Raw genomic sequence first — 7,732 nt, 5'->3', positions numbered from 1 at the left:
TGTATTTTCTTTGTGAGCTTTTTCAAAATATTAGAAACATAGCACAACTTCTTCAATTCAAGACTTTTGATATGAAATTTTAGATTCACTTCATGTTTGGCATCTTTTACTAGTTTCATTGGCATGTTTTTTACACTCTTTTTATGTGGAATTATTTATGTTGCATTCACTAATGAAATCTTTCTAACCATTGATTTCCAACTTATTGGAATCCCCACTTGTAATTTAGTACTAATTATGGTAGCAACCTAATTTTACTGATGGTGGAATGGTGGAATTTTAATATAGACGTCTGTCATTAAGTTTGTAGACGTGAATTGTTGATGGATTGCCATTTTCTTTCAGTATCCATTGAAATGAAAGTGGTTATAACAATAATAATAATATTAGAAATAATTTATCACAACCAACTTTAGTAATTACTTCCCTTGTGTTGCTATGAACAGCATCAATTGGTCGCATTTAAACTGATTGCACTTGTTGTTTTACTGCTATCATGAAAACAACTATTAAGGTATAGTTTCTTGTTTTCTTTACCCATTTTATTAAAATGACTAATAACCAATTAGGTTGTAGACTTTTGTGGGTGCTTTTTTTTTCTTTTTTTAGTTTTTTTTTTTTCTCCCCCCAAATGTTTGTTTCTTTTATTTTTACAATTCTAGTTGTATTGAGTAGTTTGTTGACCTTTCATGATATAGATGTTGTGTTACATGTCCTCCTCTAACTCTATCTCTCTCCTCTCTCTCTTAAAGGAAAAACAAAAAAGATCAATAAATTAAATCTGGCCTCACCAATCTGTAGTTTTATCTTGATTTTTTTTAATGTTGGGTGTAAATTGTATGGAGCTTTGTGTATTATATAATATATATATATATTATATATATCATGTTATGTCATATATGTTTATATATTATTATTATGTTATATATATAATATTATATATTTATGTAATTAAGATAATGGTAGGGACTTAGTAAGGGCTTCTTATCACTATCAGATCTGCTAGTGTTGCATAGTCTTACTTTTTTTTTTTTTGTATATTAGAACAGGATCAAAGAAAATTATAAAATTAATCTAAAGTGATTCAGTGATTAGATTAAAAGAAAAAATATTGCTTTCTGTGTAACGCTTAATGCATTTGTTACATATATTTTTAGGGGACAAGGTGTAATGATATTTTGGTAGTCCTGCAATAGAAAGTTTTATCAGAAGAGAATATCCTTCTCTCATCTGCATCAGACAATGAATGTGATGCAGCTATGAGAATGTGATGCATGTCTGTCAACCTCACAATCATCATCATCTTCCTCCTCCTCATCAACATTTAACATTTGTCTTCCATGCTGCTATGGGCTGGACAATAAACCAAACGACTGTACCAAATGCCCCTGTCTACTTTGGCTTGGTTTTTATGACTGGATGTCCTTCCTCATGCCAACCACCTCACAGGAGATGATTTTTAAATATCCTTGACAACTGCTGGCTAATCTTGCTCATATTCTGCTTCAGTTTTTAGTGAAATACTGTTTTTTTATTCACTTGACTGATTAGTATTACTATTATGTCATGGGTACTTAAGAGTCCCCCCCCCCAGAATAACCCCAGCTGTGACTTGCAAGCAAGTATGACTTGGTAGCATTTACCATGATTTTGCTAATTGCTGTAGGTAGTTGTGAACACCCTTCCCATCATTGAACCAGACGAAGACGATCCAGGCCACAAGAGGTGGAGAGTAGGACTGCACACTAGTATTAGGCTGGCACTCATTTCAAATGAGAAGTAATGAAGGGCCTTACTTGAGCACATCTGGTTCAGGAAGAAACCCATGAACCTTAGTGTTAGCCCAAGAACCTAAAACCAGGCCACAAAACTAGATTTTATTAGTGTTGTTACACGTAATTAATTTCAGTTGAATTTAGTAGTTTTACAAACTGTTTGCTATGGTATCTGCCTCAGTAAATATATATACCTAGGCTTAATTGCAGTGATTTATTTATTAATTTTTTTTTTCTTCATGAATTTGAATTGAAAAAGAAAACAAAAAATCTGTCTGGGTATTGCAGCTAATCCTGAATATTGCAACAGGATGAACCTTAATGAAATTAAGTTTATTTACTTCAGGTTTTACTGATCAAGAATTATTGTTCTGGGCCAAATAAAATGAACCTTATTTTAATTGGTTTCCTTTGAACAATTTCTTTCAATAACTCAACCTGCAAACTCATGGATTTTTTGTTTTTGGTTTTTCAATATTTTTCTTCAGCAGCAACAGCCATTTAGATAAAACTGCAATGTTTTACATAAAACTATGTGCATCTAGTTTGAGGCCTGTTTGATTTGTTTCTTTTATTATTTTTCTGCTTTAATGTTGAAACCAGTTTTTATTTTTTTTATTTTAAAAAGGCTTTTTCTGAATAGCTTTTTTATTCTTTCTTTTTACTTTCAAATGGACACAAGTTAAATATTTTTGCAAATTTGGTGTTTTTTCTAAATATAAAGTGTTGGAACAAGTTTGTTTTTTTTTTAATTTTTTTATTTTAACGACTGGCTGCCTGTCCTTTCCGCCACCAAACATTTTGCTTGGTAGGAGTTGTGCAACTTAAGATGAGTAACACACATGCATTGCCTTAGTGGTACAACACTGCTTTCATCTTGGTTCAATCAGTGGACTGTGGTCATGCTGGGGCACTGCCTTGAAGGGGTTTTATTCAAATGGATTGACCCTGCACTTATTTATTGAAATCTGGCTCTATTATCAAACCATTAACTTACAGGGACATAAACAAACCAACTGTGGTTGTCAAACAGTAGAGGCAAGAAACAGATCCATTCCCCCCTCCCCCGTACATACACACTGAGCTTCACTCCTTTTCCATCTATCAAATTCACTCCTAAGATCTAGGTCCTCCTGAGGATATCGTAAAAAACACTTGTTCGAGATGCTGCACAATGGGACTGAACCGGAAACCATTTTTCTCAAACCAAGCTCGTTAGTCACCCAGTCATGCCTGCTTTGTGGCACTTCAAAGACATTGGCCATAGTGTCCACAGTGCCAGATTGTCGACCATCGTGTAATTAGTTGCTTTATGACAAAGCACACCAGTTTGGTCTTGTTTGTCTCTGTTTAAATAAGTGAAGTTTGTGTCACCAGTTCCTTGTAGTGATCGGATGGTTTCAGATTGTAAAGTCATTTACTGGAGGTGGGAGTTGGGGGGGGGGAGGAAAAAAACAGAACTTGTTCTTCTGAGTCTCAAAAGAAAAACTTGATTTCGTCAAAACTATTTAACTTGCGTTGGCATGGAAAAGTTAATGAGAAAAAATAACCCAAAAACAAAGATTAAAAAAAAAGCCAGGTATGGATCAAATGTTAGTTTCCATTAAACTGTTTGATTTGTTGGTTGTTGTTATTGTGTGTGGAAACCAGAGGTGAAAGACTGACCAGTTTTCGAATGGTCGTGTTTCCTTTAGCATGGAATCATCTTGAGTAAATGTTTGCAACTTGGATTACTTCTCTTTACCCACCAGATGTAATTTTGTAACATTTATCAGTTTTCTCATCATTTCTTGCTTTACAGTGGATATTTCGGTTGTTGAATGTATTTCATCCTATTTAATTCCCCCTCCATACACATATGTCACAAATCATAATCATATCTCAAGAAAATGGGAAATGAACAAGACAATACAATCATCTGCTAAAACGTATGTCTTTCAATTATTATTATTTTTTTTTAATTAAAAGATTTTTTTGTTTTTACTCCAAAGTGTTGAAGTGCTTAATTATGTTAAATAAGGGCAAATTTGGTTTTATTTATAATTTTCCTTTCTTTTTCACTTGGGTTATAGTCAGGCACTTCTATTTTCATTTTGTATTTTATCAACCAACTCTTTCATTCTTACATTTTGATTCTCTTAAAAAATGGCTGTGGTGTGTTGATGGATCTATTTTCAATATTATCAAGATTTTAATAGTTTAACACAAAATGAATTTGATTATCAGATATCCATTGACTGGATAAGCTAATCCCTCCATTGAAAAGAAGCTAAGATTGGTGAATGTTGTTAGGAACAAAAAAAACAACAAAACAATCAAATTGTATTGTTAAACTATTGAAAAGGATTTCATTCATTAAAACTGCAGGAATGGTTCTTGCAAATCATAAATTTACGAAATACAAGATTTATAATTAGTTATTTATAAAACAACTAATGTTTTCTTCAAAGTATATCAGTTCACAATGATCCATTGCTGCTTTTCGTTTCTTTTCAGAGTTGCTATTCCCTTTTCTTAATCTGTTTGGTTTTGAATTTACTGCTTTCAAATTCAGGAAATCTGCAATTTCTGTTTGATGCGTCCTTTAAAAAAACCATCTTCCTCCCTTTCTTCTCTTCATCTTTGAAAGCTGTCTCTATCCCACATTTTCCTGATTTTGTCGAATCCTTGTTTTGTAGTATAGAAGTGCAGCTCATAATACTTCAACACTTTGTTCATTCGTCATTCATCACTCACACACACACTGCATCAATCAAACGATAATCCTCTCATAGGGCAGCAACCATTCCATTTCTCTGCATTGTCTGTCGGCTGTAGAATCATCTTTCACCAAACAGAACCTTTATTCCAATGATTTACTTGGATTAATATTTTTCTTTGAGCCATTCATTCTTCATATGCTTTTAGTTAACCATTTAACTGTTTTTGCTCAACATGATTTTATTGGAGTGATTGATTTTTTTTTCTTTTTCTTTTTTTTTCCTCCTCCGTATTATTTCTCAACAGGGTGGTGGGGGTACTGCACATGCCTGCATCATGCAGTGAGAATGACCAGTATTTTATGTCACCTGGACTTCACAAAGTGATACAATCCATTCCCATCAAAATAAAAATGAATCATGTCAATTTTTATAAAGAGAAATTTGTATATATTTAATTTTGTTTCATTTTACTTTGCTTTGAAAAAAAAAAAAAAAACCAAGTCAAAGGTAAATGTTGCTGAAGTTGGGATCTCTCTCTCTCTCTCCTATTTTGCACTATTTTGTTTGATGATTTGTGTCAGTTGAAAGAAATCTGTACTTGCATTCAACATTTGCTCTGGAATCTATGGCCAAAGTGAAGCAGTTAACGTAAATCCAAACAGGTAATACATATTATTTGCCAGAAATATGGAGCAGACATTCCATAGGCCCATGATTTTTTTTTTTTTTGTACCCTGACAACGCATGGTCACAGTTCCGAAGAAGTTGCCTTGTCGACTGAGTCCAGCATAGAACTAACTTCCTGTTTAGATTGAAAGGTAAGGTTTGAGCTTGGAACGTAACCAAATAAAAATACTGCAATCATTTGATTCATTATTCTGTTTCTGCTAATCCGTCGTAGTTCATAATTCTCATGAATTATATTGACCCGAGGCCATCAGGAAGGACACGGTTGATTGAGTTGGTGCTTGTTTCAATGACTTTAGAAAGTTGAAAGGTAAAGTGCAACTCCCTTTATTACAACTTGTTTGCTCCTCTTCACCTGTGTTCCGATTGGCTGATAATTCCAACTTTTCTCTGCCCTTAACTCTGCTGGCCACATGAAATCTCTTTTGAATTAGCACAGCAATTTTCACTGGTGTTAATGTGGTCAATTGAAACAACTTCTTGTCCATTTTATCAATCTTCAAGTTAAACAAGACAAAGCTGATCCCACTTGAATATTGCCTGAGCATAATATCAAGATAAAACATTTAATCCTGGGCGCCCCCACCCCAAAGCAAGACTTTGTGATCAGTGCATCTATTTCGACAAGACACTTGGGTGTGACTGTAATTTTTGTTTTCTTGATTGATTAAATGATTTGATTTTATAGGATTGAGGACGAATAAAATTCGGTGATCATCATATTTTCAGGAACATTTAACAATTCAAATTATAGCAATAAGAAAATTCACCAGGAACAATATTTGATGCCAAATACGCAACTGAACAGAAGCGATATTCTGGATGTCCACTTTCATCATCTCATCAGATGGAACCAAAGAAATATATTTTCCTTTTTTGGCTGTTTGAAGCCATCATCATTGATTGTATTTCCAGTGCAGTTTCTTTCAAGCTAATATCAATGAAGTTGATCGTTTGTCCCCTTCACTTCATCTATTGGCTTTCGCAACATAGATTTGAGGGGTTCTTCAAGATGTCTCCTCAAACAGTAATCTGCCAGTTGCAGTCTTTGTCTCTTTGTTTATCTTTTCAGTTGGAATACTCACATCACCAATCTTAGACTTGATGTTTTTACCAAATGATTTTAAGAGCCAACATGTAGGTGCACATTCCATTTCATTGTTTTTCCTGACGTTTATATGAGTGTCCCATGCGTCACAGCCATACAACATAGATTCACCTGTTGCTACAGTATATTTGTTTCTTATAATGTTACCTTTATGACAGCTTCCAGGTTCTTAGTTGATGGATGACATAATTGCCTTTCTGTCATTGATATAAGAAACCAAAATGTCAGCCTGCAATATGCTTCCTAGATAGAATATTGAAGAGATTAGTTGCACTGTCCAGCATCAGTACTAGCTCTTGTATCTTCATAGTGTAAGCATGAAAGATGACTGGATTCTCAAGTTGCTTCTGTATCAATAAGTTTAACTTTTTTGATACTTCCTGCATGAAACCATTCCTAGTACTGTGATACGAATTTCATGTTTATTTACGTTCCAAACAACAACTTATTCTTCTAAATTTGTTATTTCCAAATTAAATTGAAACAAAAGCAGTGTATCTCAACAGAAATATGGTAACAAAAGGGTTAATATTATTGTGGGATGCAGACCTTGGAAAACCTGTTGATGCCATCCTGATCCAAATGGATTTGTTGAAGGGATAGTCACAGATGTCAAAATAGATTTAAAAGCAGATTTGAACCACAGGCTTCTGAGTCGCCAAATAAGCACCACACTCAGGAAGACTTTAGTTGGTTTGCTCTTAATAAGCAGACTAATACAATAGACGTTATTAATGGCTTGTGAAGCTGCAGTTCCAGTTTGGTATCAGTGGAGATGATAAAATGATAAACCAGAAGCAGGTAATAAATAATACATTTGTTATTCTTCAGGGTAAACTTAATGAAGGTCAGATAAATAATCACACAAATATTGATAAACAAATGGCAGAAATACGTCCTCAAGCTGTGAATGGTTGTCTAGATTCTATTTATAAATGTTGTGATTGTAGACTGACATAGGAACATTGCATGTTGGAAGCAGTTGTTGTCACTTGTGAATAAAGACTTGTCTTAGATAATGTCACCCTTCACTCTATTCGAACCTACCACACAGACATGGCTGTATGGTTAAGAAGTTTGCTTTTCAACCATGAGGTTTCAGGTTCAGTCCCACTGTGCAGTATCTTGGGCAGGAGTCTTGTATTATAGCCTCAGGCCAACCAATGCCTTATGAGAGAATTTTATTGATGGAAATTGTGTCGAAGCCCATTGTGTCATCATCATCATTTAACGTCCGCTTTCCATGCTAGCATGGCTTGGACAATTTGACTGGGGACTGGCGAACCAGATGGCTACACCAGGCTCCAATCTGATCTGGCAGAGTTTCTACAGCTGGATACCCTTCCTAATGCCAACCACTCCGAGAGTGTAGTGGGTGCCTTTTACGTGTCACCGGCACAAGGGCCAGTCCGGCAGTACTGGCAACAGCCACGCTCAACTGGTGTTTTTTACGTGTCACC

Source organism: Octopus bimaculoides, chromosome 4 (genome assembly GCF_001194135.2).
Source record: "Octopus bimaculoides isolate UCB-OBI-ISO-001 chromosome 4, ASM119413v2, whole genome shotgun sequence".
NCBI lineage: Eukaryota > Metazoa > Mollusca > Cephalopoda > Octopoda > Octopodidae > Octopus > Octopus bimaculoides.
Note: the sequence above shows the minus strand (reverse complement) of the source record.